Source organism: Bactrocera oleae, chromosome 2 (genome assembly GCF_042242935.1).
Source record: "Bactrocera oleae isolate idBacOlea1 chromosome 2, idBacOlea1, whole genome shotgun sequence".
NCBI classification, from domain to species: domain Eukaryota; kingdom Metazoa; phylum Arthropoda; class Insecta; order Diptera; family Tephritidae; genus Bactrocera; species Bactrocera oleae.
In genome coordinates this window covers 17,519,573-17,537,047 of record NC_091536.1, presented here as the reverse complement: position 1 = coordinate 17,537,047, position 17,475 = coordinate 17,519,573, and the positions used below count along the sequence as shown (strand labels likewise).

General features: G+C 32.7%; 2 long non-coding RNA genes across 2 annotated transcripts in view; both read right to left on the bottom strand.

Annotated features, from left to right (window-relative positions):
• LOC106619082 (uncharacterized) overlaps positions 1 to 17,475 on the bottom strand; it is a 26,458-nt gene extending 8,983 nt beyond the window's left edge. The window contains exon 1 of the long non-coding RNA XR_001330776.3: positions 17,265 to 17,475. This is a non-coding gene — a long non-coding RNA (uncharacterized lncRNA). The remainder of the gene's footprint in view (positions 1 to 17,264) is intronic.
• Positions 9,776 to 11,050, bottom strand: LOC138857436 (uncharacterized). Its single transcript, XR_011396512.1, has 2 exons — positions 10,865 to 11,050; positions 9,776 to 10,773 (listed from the first exon to the last, which is right to left on the bottom strand). It is a non-coding gene; the product is annotated as an uncharacterized lncRNA (long non-coding RNA).

Here is a 17,475-nt window from a genome sequence, read left to right as displayed (position 1 = left end):
AGTTGAAGAAGCGTGGATGCCAGGAACAATTTATAGAATTTGGCACTTAAAAACTAGAAAATTGTTGTTGGAAAAATTTTGGGAAAGGACTTTGGCAGATTCAGGAACGTTAAAAGATCAATATTGTAATACTTAATTAGGCATTTGTTAATGAGGTTTTATTTGACATACTTTAACTGTTTAATAAAAACTAGGGGATAATGGTTATGGCAGAAGTGGCACAATATTTTAAAAGCGTTTGAACGACTTTCTCTGATTTCGATAAAGAAGGTACGGGTAAAAGATGGGAAGGTTAACGAGGACAAGAGAGGACGAGATCTTGTCATCAATATATTTGTTTATATATATTTTTGAAATTATACAAATTGTGTATACTTTAGTACCAGTATAACCAACATTGTCAACGCTATTTCGAGGTTCAATCTACAATTATTCTTTCCAACAAGTGATGTTTTAGCTGGAGTAGGAAATGGAGAAGTGAAGTCCTCAATTCATTGTCTCAATATATGGTCAGCGACTTGGACGATGTAAATATCCAACGAGATGACTCTACAAAGATCTTTATACGTTCGTTTAACGCATTAAAACACAGATCCTATGCTGTATAGCACACATTGTCCAAATAGAATATTCGTGGTGGCAGAGAACGGGAGAGACTTGTTCGTTTCGGTAGGTGTTACAAATTACCGCAAAGAGAGCATGAGAGCAAAATCAAAATAACCTCCTGACCAGTAACTTAATCATTGCTGTATATGCTAAGGGTCGTTTTTTCATCAGTTTCAGGCTACATTTTTAATCTACGTCTTTTGAAATGAAAAGGAGTCGAATGCCTATCCTACGCTTGGTAATTTGCATTAGGCACACCTCGCTCAACAGCAGCTCTAATATTCTATTTAACGCCTCTGTATTATACTGAGTTATAAAATAGGGCAAAGAAAATAAGCTTATGCCTGCGAAAGTCCACACACCTACATTTATATAATATTAGTTGAATGTGCATAATGGTCTTATTTAATATACGGAAATATCCGTTCATAATATGGTGAGTGTTACTCACTGACACGCAACCTTATTATACTCGTACATGTCCACTAGTATCATTGAACTTTTCGACGAAAGGAAGTTGCTACTAACGAAAATTGACTAATTTCACGCTACAATGCCTCGCTATAATTTGCCGCCAAAAACAGTCAAGAGAGTGACACATTTTAAATTCTATTTCCGCTATTGCCACTCAAGGACTTTATATGGGAAAGCACTTGAAAACTTTGAACGCAAAAAAAAAAAAATTAAAATCTTCTCAACGAAATGAAAAAGCGCAAATATTTCGGTGAGTAGTCAGTAGCCAAAAACGCGTAGTAACCAAAGACTTCAAAAGCCATAAATCATGCAGTCAGACACAGCAGTCACAATCTGCTGGGACTGTAGTAGAGTGCGGGAGCGGCGAAAGGAAAAGTTGGTCAAAATTAAGTCAACAGCATTGTGTGGGAGAGCGTTTGCTTCAGCAGGTTCAATATTTGGTGATTTAATCAAATTACAAATGTTTGACGGAAGAAAGGATATATGAATAATATCATGGTTTGAGATTTTTTAACAATAGTTTTATAAAGCCTTAAGATGTGAGAAGTTAATTTACATACAGAATGAATTTTTTTTTCAAATATTCACTATTTTTTTTTTTTTTAATTAACAACATGTTGTACAGAGTATAACAGTTTTTTTCACCTAACGGTTGTTTGTAATACCTAACATTAATCGAGATAGATAGTGAATTATTGTACAAAAGTACAGGACGACGAAACGAATTGAACTCTCGTAATCTCAAACTCGATCCTCAGCTTGAACAATTTCCTTGGAATCTTACTGTACTTTTCACTGTGTAGAACTTAGACCTGAGTTCGATCTTAGCATCCGGCTAAAATAAAAAAGTGTTTTTTAAATTGTGGTCACACCTCCGCAGACGACCTCCGGAGTGTATTTCTGCTATGAAAAATCAGCCTTATTCCTCGGATAATATCATAACAAAGCGAACCATAAATTTGATGAGAGTACTTTAAGGTGTCTAGCAGAGATGTAGTCGGCAAATATAGGTTTGTAATTTAGGTGAACAGCGTTTGATTCTATAATATATTAACGTATATGCACATTATCGTGCTCCTTAAATGTAAAATAAAAAAACACTTTAAAGTAAAATCTTTAGAGCTTTAACCAATTCTTAACAGGATGTCAAATGCTCTCATATATGATGAAAATCACTTTTCTCAAAAAAAGTGACACTGTACCAAAACCAAGAACTACTATCTCCACCACTGTGCCATCAGATGAACACACCATACATGCATATATATTAGAGTATCTACTTTCACACTGCACAAAGTATAAGGTTATATTATATAGCCAGCTGGGGACAAAACGAATGGCACTGCGTGGCGTTATATTGGCTCAGCTGCCTTTGCGGTTGAGATTCATCACAACGGCACTTGCATTGCATTCACAAGTGGCCATCGAATTGATAGAATTTCCAGAGGCTAAGTATATGCAATGCGATGCAATGCATATGAAATAAAAATTTATTTATGTGTGACAAAGACCAAAACGAATGAAATATATTTACATAGACTATAACTTCATTTGGTTTTATAAAATGTTACAGTTATGAAAAAGATCAAATCAGCTGTTGAAAATTTAAATTTTTGAGTAGGGACGATAGTTTTTATACAACATTACATACATTTAAACATATATATCCCTTTGTTACACGGATGCCATTTTGTATTTTTACGTTATTTTCACGTCTCTACTAAATACCCATACAAATATATGCCATATATACATACATTTAGCAAGTTGTTGTGTATTTCTTTCCACTAAACACTTTTATTTTTGACATTTTAGGAACAAAGGTTGAGAAAAAGCTTTTTAAACGGCACATAACTTCTTGTAAGTTATTTAAAGTCAATATATACATCGAACTCGCTAAAATTTACATAAACCAAGCCGTCATCTATTGAAACTCTGCTCGCTGTTCAAATTCTGCTCGCGTAAGAAAACATCTGAAAGCAACAATAAATCATACAGTTAAAAAAAAAAAACTCACGAAATTAGTATAACCGCATACTGTTCTATGTTATACCAGTATATGTGCATTATGCCAGTTATTTGTTCGATTTGCCAGAGGTTTCAAATTTTCGAAAACTGTATGTGCAGGTTCGTACATGTATGTATTTGTAGTATGTTTTGCATGTTCTTTCAAATAAGTGAACAAACCTTATATTTTTTGCGAGTTTTTGCTTAAATTTTGTTTAAAAATACTTTTCAATTTCGTTCGATTTCTTCAGTCTTCATTTGTGTGCCTGTGCGCTTATGGGGTACGTGCTCTTTACTATACCTTGATTCCGCTTCCTCAACTTTTGTAACGCGATTACTGCAAACAACTTGAAAGCGTACTCGTAAAAGCCAATGTGGCATTTCCATGCGTGTTGCATTTAATTCACGTGCGTGCCGAATGCATATTTCGATTCTCAATTTACGTGTGCCAACAAATGTAAGTTCATTTACTTACACACATACATAAGGTAAACACATAGTCTTTGGGCGGTTTGAATGTGCATATTTTGGATATTGTTTGTTGAGGAAGGCAAATAGAAAGTAGAAAAAGTTTCTAGTTTCTAGTATTTAAGCAAAGCAATATTTGTATGTGCGTATGTGGTACGCATCTTTTCCAGGATGGTATGTAAATACACATTTATTTAGAAGGTAAATAACTGAATATATTTCAAGAATCTTGTAGAATTACAGATATTTATTTTGGATAAATATTATTAAAAAAATGTTCACACTGCAGTTTTTCAGTGAATAAAATATTATTTATTTAAATAATTAGTTTGAGAGCAAAGGTATACAAAATAAATAAATACATATTTGATATTAATATTAGGAACAATATACTCTTTTATTAAAGGTTATGTTTTTTTTTATTTTTATTAAGTAGCAAAGCAAATTATTAAACTATCATCTCATTATTTAAATAGCCGAAACTTAGAAATTAATTTGCATACGCATTTATATAGTTGATAGTATTTAACACTAGAGCTACGAACTGATCAAAATGACCGGTTGCATCATTTATTTATACCATTTCCTTTTTATTCCTATTTAATATTTTACGATAATGTGATGATTTTTATTAAATTTGTGTGTAGAATAATATTATAGATTATTTTGTTCTTACGCTTCTAATTTTTAGAGAGAGAGACCTATTTGAAATAAGTATATGGTAAATCTTCGTAGTTCTAGTGTTTAATATAGAGATCAAAACTGGCGATAAACAAACCGAAGAAGGTTAATTTCTAGCAGCCATTTCTGTTTAAAAAAAAATCTTTCAAAATAAAAGAACTGTAAAGTTTAAAATTAGTTATTTTAAATTAAATAAGGAAGGAACTAGTACAGGTATATACAGACAGAAGGACGTTACTAAAACGCTCAATTTTTCAAAATCGAAATTCTTTTAAGGTTTCAACATAACCTTTTAATTCTGGCACACATAATATATGTTTATATTACTGTAAATATTGACATTTTCCTCATATGTTATAAGAACGAAAGATGCACGTGTTATAGGCAAAGTCGTCTATCTGAACTTTGTGATAGTACTACTACTGCCAATACTCGCGTACGTGCCATTGTTTGCTTTTGCCAAAGTAATTTAGTTATTTAAGGATTATACACAAACTCGCCCCAATTAATTACGAAGAAAACTCCCGACACCACTAGAATTCATCAACACAGGCATACATACAAACAACCCAGAAAGAGTTAGATGTTTGATCTCGCAAGTCAAAATCTTGTGCAAATTAATTGAGGACACAATGCTACGCCTCGCATATTGTACAAGAGTGGGGCGGCAAGCGAGGGCGTAATATTTCATATGCTTTGGAATCACGCTTGGCGTTTTTGCCACTGGGCCATTTACTATTGTGATTGTACATAGACAGGGAGCTATGTGTATAATACATAGCATTTATAGCAGCGTTTGGTTATTCCACGTGTCTGTACTCAAGGATCATGCTGAGAGCACTTAATCAGGCCACTTGGTGTGATTGTTGGTGTGTTGCTGCTGAGGCAAATGCGCGTAAATGCTCATATAAACGTGAAAAGAAAGATGATGATGTGGTGGCAAGACAAGTGTTACAGTAACACTTGTTTACATATATTTCACTATAATTTATTTAAGTATTGATGAAAGTATTTTTATATATGTATTTTATTTAAATTTTATAGTCTAGTAATTAAATCAAATAAAATTTCAACATCCATAAAGCGAACAACTTTAGTGTACACAATATTTTTTAGTTAGAGTACTGGAATTTGATTTAGCTTCTGGAAATATTAACTAGACTTAACAAACTTTGGAAGAAAAATTAATTAGTTGACCTAGGAAAAATAGCAATATTACGATACAAAGTTCGGGTTGAACAGCACTGATGAGACTGTTAATTGTATAGAGGCGTGCGATGACCCAGAATATCATTTATCACACATTACTCTTGACGCTGTCATTGAAAGTAATGATAAGAGATTCAGGTGAAGATACCTTCGACACATTGATGAGAATGGTGGCAATTTCAGTGAATAACTTCGAAAACAAATGTTAGCGGGCAGTTTTGTGAGAGAATTTGACTGATAATTTCAATGATATCAATATGTTTATTTTATAAAAGCAATAGAAGGTATGAAGGAATGTCATGTTTTTTTCGCTTTAGCCTCCTCTATTTTGACAAAAAAAAAAAACGAAATAATGTGAAATAGCTTGCAAAATAAAATTTCAACTAAATATTTCATGCAGTATTAAACTCGAGAAATACTAAGTATATCACAAAACTAGCCATCTATTGAGTTTAAGAGCCTATATGTCAGCTGTTCAAATATATAATATAACTGTAAAGCGGTTAAGTGTGAAGTTGGCTGCGAAAAGATTCAATACGATCAGCTGTTGTCATCGAACGAAATTACTTAGTGAACGACCCAATAATTTCTCAAATTCGCTACATTTTCTACGCTAAGAGTGGTATTTTTAGAACCGCCCTCGCAAATTAAATGCAATGCTATAAATTCAATTGTCAACTGCTATGATAATGTGAAAAGTTGTTAATGACAGGAATAACCTGCACACATTGCCATCTGCTGCAACCAGATCTGTTGTCTGTCTGCCGACTACAAGCTTACAGCTCCTATTGGTCTGTCATTCATGTATTGTCTGCGCAATTTTTACATTTTGCACATTTTGTCTGTCGTTGCAGGCTGTTTTAACTCTCTGTGTTTCAGTGTCTTCGTATTTCAGCTTGTCAGGCGAAATTTGCTGGCACAAGCGTATAGCCCACAATTGCACTTTTTCAACGCTATAATAAAGCTAAGCATCAAAAACACTTCGGATAGATGAATATGTTTCTCTATACATAACATACATATATATGTATATGTATATATAGTTAAACAACGTGCATGAAAATGTGCATATGCACAAATGTTCTTGTCTTTTCTGCTGGCGCTACTCGGACACTTTACAAGCTCTTTATGTTAAATCGACTCAAATTCAACACTCCAGCTTCGTGCAACACATCAGCCACAATTGTACGTGTGTATGTATAAGTCTATAGTATAAATATAAATAGGTGCATTCGTTGCCATTTACTCAGCTGTATGCCACGGCTTGATGATTTATTCGTTTGTTTGTGTATTTGTGTGTTTGTTGGTTGGACAAGTCGGAAATTTCATGCACTTGTGTCTTTTTCTGCCGCTGTTGCATGTGTATTTAAGTATAATTATTTCAGTCTGTTGATTATTGCAGTAGTGTATTTATTTATACAGTTTTTAACATTCGAGTAAAATTTAGCTTCATTTTTCAATGCATTCTGCATCTGCTGTTTCTTTTGCTTTTCATATTTAAATTGCTTTTATTTACAACAAATGGCGCATCTAACAGAATCGTTTGTCTTTCTCTGTACTGTACCATTAAGTTTATGTCTTTATAGTACATATATTTAAAAGCATAGCATTAAGGCTAAGCGTTAAGTTAATAAAAAAAAATTTATGATTTTCATCTGCGTGTGAGCTAAGGGGTGTATATAGTAACACACTCAATGCTGCATACTTTAATTTTAGTCAACGTCAGTGACATTAATTAAAAGGTAAAAAGTTAGGTTATATTGAATTATATATTTATTATTATAATAAGCTATAAACAGTTAACTGAATTTTATGGGAAAAAAAATTGTTGATATGCTTAATTTTTTGGAATGCATTATTATACATTATAACTCCAAACAGCTATTTGATGTTTATACGATTTTCTACAATTTTTGCTTTTTTTGCGCTTTTTATTTTAACCTCCGTCCTATAGACAGGCTGTCACAAACATAATACACCTCAACACTGCAATCGTCTTTTTGGCCTATGTCAGAAATGTCATTAAGTTAGTGGCGAAAAGTTTGGTTATGTTGAATAAGTCTCATTTGTTATTGAAATGCGTTGTTATTAAATGCAGATAAATATTTTGGTTGCCAGGTGGGCGCATGTGCTACTGTTAATGAGCGAAAAATAAAATATTAAAACATGTACATATACATACATACATACTATATTACAATTCTGTTATGATACTGAGCTCATCAAGTTTATATGTACCAATGAAAGCGACGAACTCTGACAACTATTTATGAAAGAGTTGAATAATTTTATACTCCTTTATTGATGGGTTCTATTGCGGAGCAACAAAAGTGTTGATTTCATTATCCCGATTCGAACCCAAAATTATTATTGCTGTTGTCGATATATCTTACATTGAACCATAGCCAATTAATTAAAAATTATTGTACGCACATTGCTAGCACATCAAGCAATTTTCATCAACAAAAAAAGCATTTGCGAGTTGGTGCTCCATGTTAGAAATTTTAAGGGGCACACCTTGTGTGACTGCCTAAAAAAACGTCGATTTTTGAGAATTAAAAAAAAAATACGGTATCGATTGTTTGGAAGTTTTCAGGGCATATTATACATGTTAAAAGTATAGTAAAATTAAAAAAATTAAATATTTTTGGAGTAATACTACGAGATCTCTGACGGCGCTAAAAAAATAGAAGATATTCGACGTATAATTTTTAGCCTGCCTAAATTTGATTTTTGATCAGATCTAAAAACCGATTCATTACGATTCATTTGTCTTCGAGTTATCACTGCAGCAAATTCGAAAAATGCTGTTTGAAGAAAAACGCGTTAAAAAATAAACCGGTGGACCGGATTGAACTGAGCGGCTACCCCTTAAATGGCTGTAACTCAAAAACAATTTGTGATATCGATTTGAAATTCTGGTATGTTAGCTTTAAAGGTATAAACTATTGAAATATGAAAAACTTTCAACGTTTCACACTCTGCGTGCCCCTTAACATATAATATATGTCTGTGACATTTAGTAAAATGAAGAATGAAGAGCTATTACGCTTTTATCATCCACTCAGCAAAGAACACCAATTGGAATATATCTACAAGGATCGTAGTACGAGAGCTCTGATCGATTTGTACTTTCGTATGTCTATAATTTAGTATCCCCTTCCTCCATTTGTCTAACCATCCCGACTGGCGTTAGTTTCTTACGTAGACACAATAAAATTATAGAAACGCAAAAACCTCTTGAAGACCACAATTATCTATTGACTAATGATTACAAAAATGATTAAAAGGGAAATTCGGTATTTGAGTTCCAATATCTGGTAGATTAAGATATTAGCTACTTGATTTGATAATCGCACAAAAGAATATAATATATGGACATATACATCTATCATATATCGACAAATTTTTTAAATATTTTACTTACAATATTAATAATCACCAAACTATGTTTCTATTTATTTGAAGCGCACTGTAGGTGTATTTTGTTTTGGAGCATTTGCCAAATGATAGCACAGCTTCCGATGTAGCATGCGCCATGCAGTCAAATTTTAATAGCGGGCAGCAACTGCTGGATGTTGTACTCGTGGCAACGCATAGAGCTTGCTACATGTCGTTGAAACATTTTCCATAAGCTTTATCACCAGTCAACAGTTTTGCACTGCCAATAAAGAGTTGAATAATATGCACAAACACTTGTACAAGTATATGTTGCCATTCATCATTATATGGATATAGTTCACTTAAAGGAGTGTTTGTCTGTGCGGTAGCCCGTCACTTCTGTGCTATTATTTTTACATCACAACATGTAGTTAAAATATTTAAAAAAATACATCTACTGTAATTTTAATGCCAGTGTGGCAGGTTAAGGTTCAAAAGAAATTTTAGCAGCAGATGCTGATGATGGGTGAATATTACTACATGCATACTATATACACACATACTATATGTATATATGTGGGTATAATATGTACATGATGTGTTATACTTCTTCGTTAAATTAGAATGAGAGCGCTTGTACTTATAACTAATACTTAATCTCTGTTGATTGTAGTGAAACTTATGGTGGAGTCATTATGAAGTATCAATCTAGTAGTGGCGATTTGGTTACATCTAGATAATAGAATCAAGAAGGAAAACTCTGGCGATGAAAAATGATTAGTAAACTATCCGAGTAATTAATCCAATCTATTTAGTATCCAAAATTAGTTTTCAATGATATACTCGTACACTCTTTAAGTTTGAATTTCTGCAGATCGATACAATAAAATGGAAAACTTTGGATCTAGGACTATAAAATAATAATAAATATATAATAAAACAAAAATAGTATAATTTTTATTTCAAAGCGGATGGGCAGTACATCATTTTATTTTCAGGCTACTTTTTCAATCCAATTTTTTCGAATTATTACTTACACTATCAAAATTTTATATTTATATTTTATTTATAATAAAAATACAACCTTATAGAGTAATATGTTGATAATACGAAGACATTGCAAATAACGTTATGACTTATAAGGGTTGTAATTCCCTAGGCACTTCCGACTATTTCAACCTTAATCTGAATTAAAACCAAATTATTCGAAACTGCCTTCTCTTTAATAAAATTTAAAATTTACTATAGCAGTATAAAATCATTGACTTAAGACTTCGGTCGGTGAGCAATGGCCGCACTCGTAAAACTTAACGACTGCCACAGCTACAGCTATAATTTCTATTTCTACATCAAAAATGTGGCAGGAGGACAAGTAGAAAAACCAAAACTTAAACAAAAAACAACAATCAAATCGCAAACAACCATGAAAATGGTAAGTTGTCGTCAGTTTAGACAGCGAAGTCCATTACCAAAGAATTGGCCATATTGCTGTCACTGATTGCTGCATCTTTGGCTGATGGTGTTGTTGAGCAGCTTACATGCTTGACCCATTTTCTTATACACACACACACACACACACACATCGCTGCCACCACAATAACACAAAAACGAAGCGAAAATTTCAAACAATGGGAGGCGGTGACAGCGACATTTTACGAGCGCGAAGATGATTTCACGCGTGTAATAGAATTTGTGGTGTGAACAGAGCTTGAGGTCATGACGACTTTGATAAGAAGACATCATAGTAGTCATTATCGCGAAGGGAAAATTACTTCTTTTTTACAATTTTGGTTTTATGACTGAACTGCTGTTCATTCAAATGCAACATATTCAATGCTGACGCTGTGCGGAAGATAAAAGAGCACTGGTGTCCTACACTCATACATACCTAAGTAATTTCAGCATTTACTTTTGAAACGACACAACGCTTGAGCTTACTATGTTAGACTGCAGATGGACCATACACAAATTTAATTAAATAAAAAAACAGAATTAAAGAGCAAAATAAAAAATAATGAATGGAAAATGTTAGTATTACCTAGAAAAGTAAATATAAGTATAGACGGTATTTCCTTGCTTAATTGATTTCACCGCTTAATGGAAACTCCTGATATGCCAGGACGAAATTTGACATGCCAATATGACTTAATTTCCTACCATAGTTGAAACCGGTTTCTTTACAAAATATCTAAATTTGGTAGAAAGGATATTTCGTTATTCAAACTATTCGTTATTGAAACTTAAGATTAATAAAGATTTTCAGGAGCAAGGTAGCCCTGTATTGGAATGTCAATACAAATTGGGTAAAAAGATTTACACAGATTTCTTTCTAAATTACCTTAACTTGCTGAAGTTTAAGACTTAACATGTTCACAGTGTTTTGTCATTTAGGTTGAAATCCGTACAAAAATTAGCGATGCTGCGATGTTTACGTAAATTGAATTTAAAAGTACAATATTCCGTTTTCCTTGTTGTGAGTTGCATATCTAAAGAACGCATCAGATTGTTTTCGTACGAACTGTCTATGATTTTGCAAAAGTTCGTCTAATTCCTTACTTCAAGTGTACTTCTTCGATATTCAGCGAACAGAACTATAGTCGATGAAAATATTGGTGCTTTGAATGTATTTTCTTTATTTTAGCCAGTATTCGTTTGGGCTTGATTACAATTCCTAATTTGTATTGCGAAGCTGATAAGTTAATGAGGATGTAACAAATTGTTATTATTCGCTTACCACTGTCGGTAATCGAAAAAGACAATGTGAAAACTTAGTATGTTTATTATATTTTGAAAAAAAAAACCAGACCAACTTGGTGCAAACAGTAATGTAGGTGCTGCTTTTACAGATATCTACATATACTTTCAAACATTATCACTGGCAAATGGCAATTAAAGTGTGTTATGATAATTACAACGGTATTTAAAATTCTTCTAAAGCAAGTACGGGAAATTTGTGTTGTAATCAATCGGAAAATTTATACAGACATAATATGAGCAGACAAAATTCTCAAACTTAAGATTCAAATTGTCCTGGTTAGCTATTCTTTGGTTTTTATTATTCCCTTACTTCTGCTAAGCACACTTATTCGTAAAAGTTTGACAAACTCGCTGTTTGTTGTTGTTGATGAAAGCTATTTGACTTCGTCAATAAGTTCGCCATAAAAGCCGATGAAATAAAAGTTTTATATCTGTGCCAGCCGCAAAACGAAATAAACCCTTTGTGGCAGCAACTACCACAAACTAGAAGAGGCTACCATATTTCTTTCAGCATTTATGACTCTGTGTGAGGAAGGCTAAAAGCAGATCAACAGTATTGTGACCACATGAAAGAAACATTTTTTCTTAGAATTCTTATTTTTCATTAATTAGAGTGTTTCAGTGGTGGAAAAGCTTTCAATAAAGAAAGTATTGTGAAAATTTTATTTAAAATAAAAAGTTCAATCAGTAAATAGATTTACATGTTAATATTATAGTTTAAATGAAGCAAAGATAAAATGCAAAGTTTAAATGAAAATGAAATATTCTTTGTGGAGAAAGACTTCGCCTGAATGAAAAAAAATTCTACAGCTGAGGCCTGCATAGACTACCATTGGTTATGTGCATTGGCTATGGTGTTATCTTTGGGTAACCTAGCAACCGGTGTGGGGTATCACAACTTCGCAAACAACACACCCACATATATTACTCGTATATGCACTATTTTGCGTTATTTCTACAACACTGGGTGCAGCAAGGCACTGTGGTTTGAAAATTAATTTATTCCGATGCGATTAAGGACTTCACTTTTGCACATATCCACATGGATACTAATCAGATATTCAGCGTGAATGGTTACCAACATATTGTTGGCAACATATTCAGGAACAAAAAACCAAAAACAACAAATAAGAGTGGATCAAATTAATTCATTATGTCAAATGTAAGTGTTGCTATGTGCAGTTAGGTGCACCGTTTGTTGCCGTTGGATGTAGCTGTTACACGCTGAGTAATTGAGTTTGTTAGCTTTAGAGCCATCAGCAGTTCAGCTCTGATTGATTAATTGGTAAATGCAAATGACATTATTTTGCTGCGCTACAGCCGATGCCACCACAAGCATGTTCCATCAACGTACATGGCGTGTAATGGGCGCAATTTCATTGGTTTATATCCAATTATACCTGCGAGAATCTCTGCGCTGTTCGCTTTATTGCTGGTACAATTGGATTTAGTCGACTAAGAGGTAGATAATTTTGGTGCTTCGATGAGATTTTGTATTTGTACTGCAATGATGGTCACAAAAAAAGTGATATCGATTAAGTGAAATACCGTTGTGAAACGGTAGTATGCTTTCGCCCGAATGAAGTTTTTAAAAAATATATTATCCTTTAACGGGTATCTACAGGTATAGGGTGGATTTGGTCAATCCAACTGAATCGGTGACTTTTAAAAAAATATTGTAATTATAATTACAGTATTAATGTACTGATTTCATTTGTGGTGATTATCTTGCAAATAACTATCTATTATATATATACAATATTCTATTTACAGATACCGACAATGAAACATCAAACCAGTCTGAAAAATACTAGTTACCTGCTAGAAATCTTGAACTGCTTTTGTACTACGCCGAAATAAAAACTTTGCAAATTAGAGTTTCGGAATTAAAGGAGTAGAGGTAACACTTTATATGATATATATTTGATAAAAATCTGACAATAGGCAAAGTCATTTAAAAAAATTGCTGTTATCTGGATGGAAAAACGATAGTCCACTATATTGTACTTCATAGTAGACGTAAAGTAGTTTCGTTACTATTTGATGTCGCTGCAGGGATGCCACTGAAAAATCTTGTTTATTCAGTGAAAAAAATTGACGACAAACCCATAATAATTTTTAATTAGTTCCCTTAAATAGCAATTCAGCACATGTGCATGCGGAGCAGTCAGAAAATGTCGAACAATTATACTGAAATTATATTTATCAACTTGTACATTCCATGTACGATTATTTGCAAATATATTTAATATACAGTATGTACAATACAACACTCTCAGCCCTAAGCAGTGAGCTCTCTTAAATACAATCTTTAGTTATTTTATTTATAATATTTCAATGATATTCAATTAGCCAATTATGTGAAAACATTGAATATTTTGAATTAATGGTAAAAGGTTCTCTTGCATTTGACTACAAAAATACAAAATAAATCGAAAATCATCAAATTAGGGGACATCGAGTGACTAGAATTGCGGTAGAATTCGATGAGAAGTTATTATTTGATGCTAGAAAATTTTTTGTTGTTAAACATTTCCAATTGAATGAAGAATATAACTTTTATAAATATTTTCTCGATTTCAACGTGAGAGTGCGCTACTTTCTTATTGAGCATAACCTGGTGAATTCCTGCAATGTTAAATTTTTTTACGATTTAATGAACATAGTCATTTAAAAAATTACCTTGCAATAACGGGTTGTCTTGCACTATACTCGTAATATATATATATATTAACGTATAGCTGTCATTTGACACGATAGCTTCATGAAATTTGCCTTGGATTATTGTCCAAGGAAACGTTGTAATCTCCGATCAAATTGTTCAGAACGAACGACTATAGTATATAGCTGCCATACAAACTGATCGATAAAAATTAAGTTCTTGTATGAAAAATTATTTTATTTGTAAGGGTATCATAGCTTCGGTGCAACTGAAGTTAACATTTTTTTCTTGTGATATACAAGTTGCTGCATTCTTCTTTTTTCGAGACGAGAGCAGATTTACGCATATTTTATATTTAGATTTGAAGCATAAAATTCCATGCTTGTAGCAATGTCACATCGTAAAGTTATTAATGTGTCTGCATATTTGTTCTGCAATGTGTGATTATTTTTTCTTAGGGAACATTCATATACTTACTACGCATATAACGTATACATCGAAATGAGACACACATAAATAAATCTGTTCTTACTCCCACATTTTTTACGATTATTAAATCGAATTTACTAATGAATATCATAATTTATAAATCGCTATGGAATTCCAGTGCAGTTTTCATGCGATTCTAAGGGTCAAAGTTTTGTTTTCCTTAAATTAGTGTTTGTTAATTGAATTAAATTGAGTTTAATAGCTATGATGAGCATTCAAAACATTTCCACTGACCTTACAAACTGTCGAATCGCAAAAAAACATAAACCTTTAGTGCATGATTGAATCGAATAATATTGAGGTATTAAAGCCAAACAAATGCATGGCTTTTGGGGCAATTCATTGAGGCCATCTTAAGTCAAATGATGACTTAAATCAAATGAGATGTAGTGACTATTCGTATGAAAATATCATAGACTTTAGTAATATATATATAGTAATATCGTAGCAGACAGTAACTTAAGCGCTTATATGCATAACGGTTTCGTCGGCGCTGACAAAGGCACATATATACATATAACTATGTATATACATATGTATACTTGTATTATGTACACTGAATCATATGAATTACGACCAAACAAGTCTAGTGCCAGACGTTTTGTACCTTTAGGGAAATTTGCAAAGCCCATTCAAGCAAAGGTCGTTGCAGTTGATGGCATCTCTCTCGCATGTGTGTGCGTTGGTAATTTGGTCAATATTACTTGAATGGGTGTTATGAATATTGATGCGACAGATGCAAAGGGATTTTGCGATAATAAAGTTACTATCTCTCGCTGAGCTGGATGATTGTTGGTAAATAAGGAAATATGTACATATATAATATTTTCACATAATTTACCGACAATTTTTTATTTCTAATCTGATGAGAGTTTGTTTGCATAAATTGCGGGTTTTTTGTCAATCAAAATATTTTGCATTTGCAAAGTATTAATTAACATTTTGTTGTGATTTGGTTTGATATTTTAAAGTTATATTTTTTTGATGAAATTTTTCCTAATCGAATAATAATTTATGAAAATTGTATTTTAGCGTAATAAAAATATATATAATAAAAACTTTTTGATATACCATGTATTATTATACCAACTTTTCGACAGCAATATTAATTATTTCTTTTTTTAATTTTTACTCATTTGTTTCAAATATAGACTCAATAACTGAGTGACAATTTTCAGGCACCCTTGATTAATAATGTATGTTACCCCTCGCGCAACTTCGTTCTGGATACTGTAGCAGGTTAAACTCCTACCTATCCAGAATAGACCCTGACATACCAAACACATGTCCTGCATGCAATGAGTCTCCGCATGACACTAACCACCTCTTTGCATGCCCAACAAACCCCACTCATCTAACACCCCTCTCCCTATGGTCCGACCCCGTCGAAACAGCTCGTTTCCTGGGCCTTCCGTTAGATGACCTCGACGACAACGAATCTAGAATTTATCACCCAAACGGGGATTAGGTAATCGTTACAACAACAACAACAATAATGTATGTACACCCATATGTAATTATATATGTGTATATATGTATATTTGGCAAATGTGTATTTATAATCAAAGACGATCAACACCCATTACATTACAACGTAGTTTAGTGCCAACCAGCTGCAGCAGCGGCTTCCGCCGAGTTGCATGAAATATGAACATGCTTTGACAATTCACCTTCGACATCGAGCCGTAAAGGTGTCGAGTTCGATCATATTAAATCCGGTTATGCGCCTCTTTATGAGCTTTTACAGTTCTTGTGAATCAAGTCATACTTCCGTTTTTGATGTGCTTACATTTATAATATCACTTTACAACGCTTTTTGTGTTTTCATTTATTAACAAGACTTACATGCAATCTCTTTAGTATACATATACTGTTACAAGTCGAAACTGTGTAAATTATATACATATGTTCATATGTATGATGCCAGTTACTATAAGCATGTTTTAGAATTTATAACTTAATACAACTTTGTTACTGGAAAGTTTTTCATATACATAGTTGAAAACGACGAATACAGTCATTTCTCATCCAAATAACTGTTGTGCATGGATTTTCTTGCAATTTCCTACATATATATACATACATATATACGTATGTATGTTGTGTTAAAGATAGTGTTAATGCTTATCACAGAAACATATGTTTGGTCAATTGTTTACAATTTGAGAACATTAATTAACCGGGTTTGTTGTTATGTAGCAGCGTATTTCATAACATTCTTTCTAATTTTTTTTTTATTAATAAACACATTTTTTATGCATAGGTTTCCACTTTTTTACCGAAATTATGGTACGCAGAAATTTTATTAAAAAAATATCGCCAAACATCTTCACCCAAAAAAAAAATAGTAAAATGCCTACATCATCCTTTTATTTGAATACAAATGTGCAGAGTAATTCTTTAATGTTTAAAATTAAGACATGGAATTTTGTGTTTTACACAACATATCTGAAGAGCTTATTGGAAATTGTGTTCAACGCATTAATATTGGAAAACAAGAATACAAGCATATTTTTATAGCACAACTCACCTAAATCAGGAGATGCAAATCTTGTAATTATTGGTTAAGTTTCTTGCACACATTTATCATTTTGTTTATAACTAAGTACACTAAACCACTTTTGAAATTGCAAAACCTTCGCCACTTTCAATTGGATTGCTTAAAAAAATACTTAGGTATACCGGAAAATTAATGAAATGTTTATTGACGGCGTACTGTCAAAGTGAAGTGTCAATCTTTT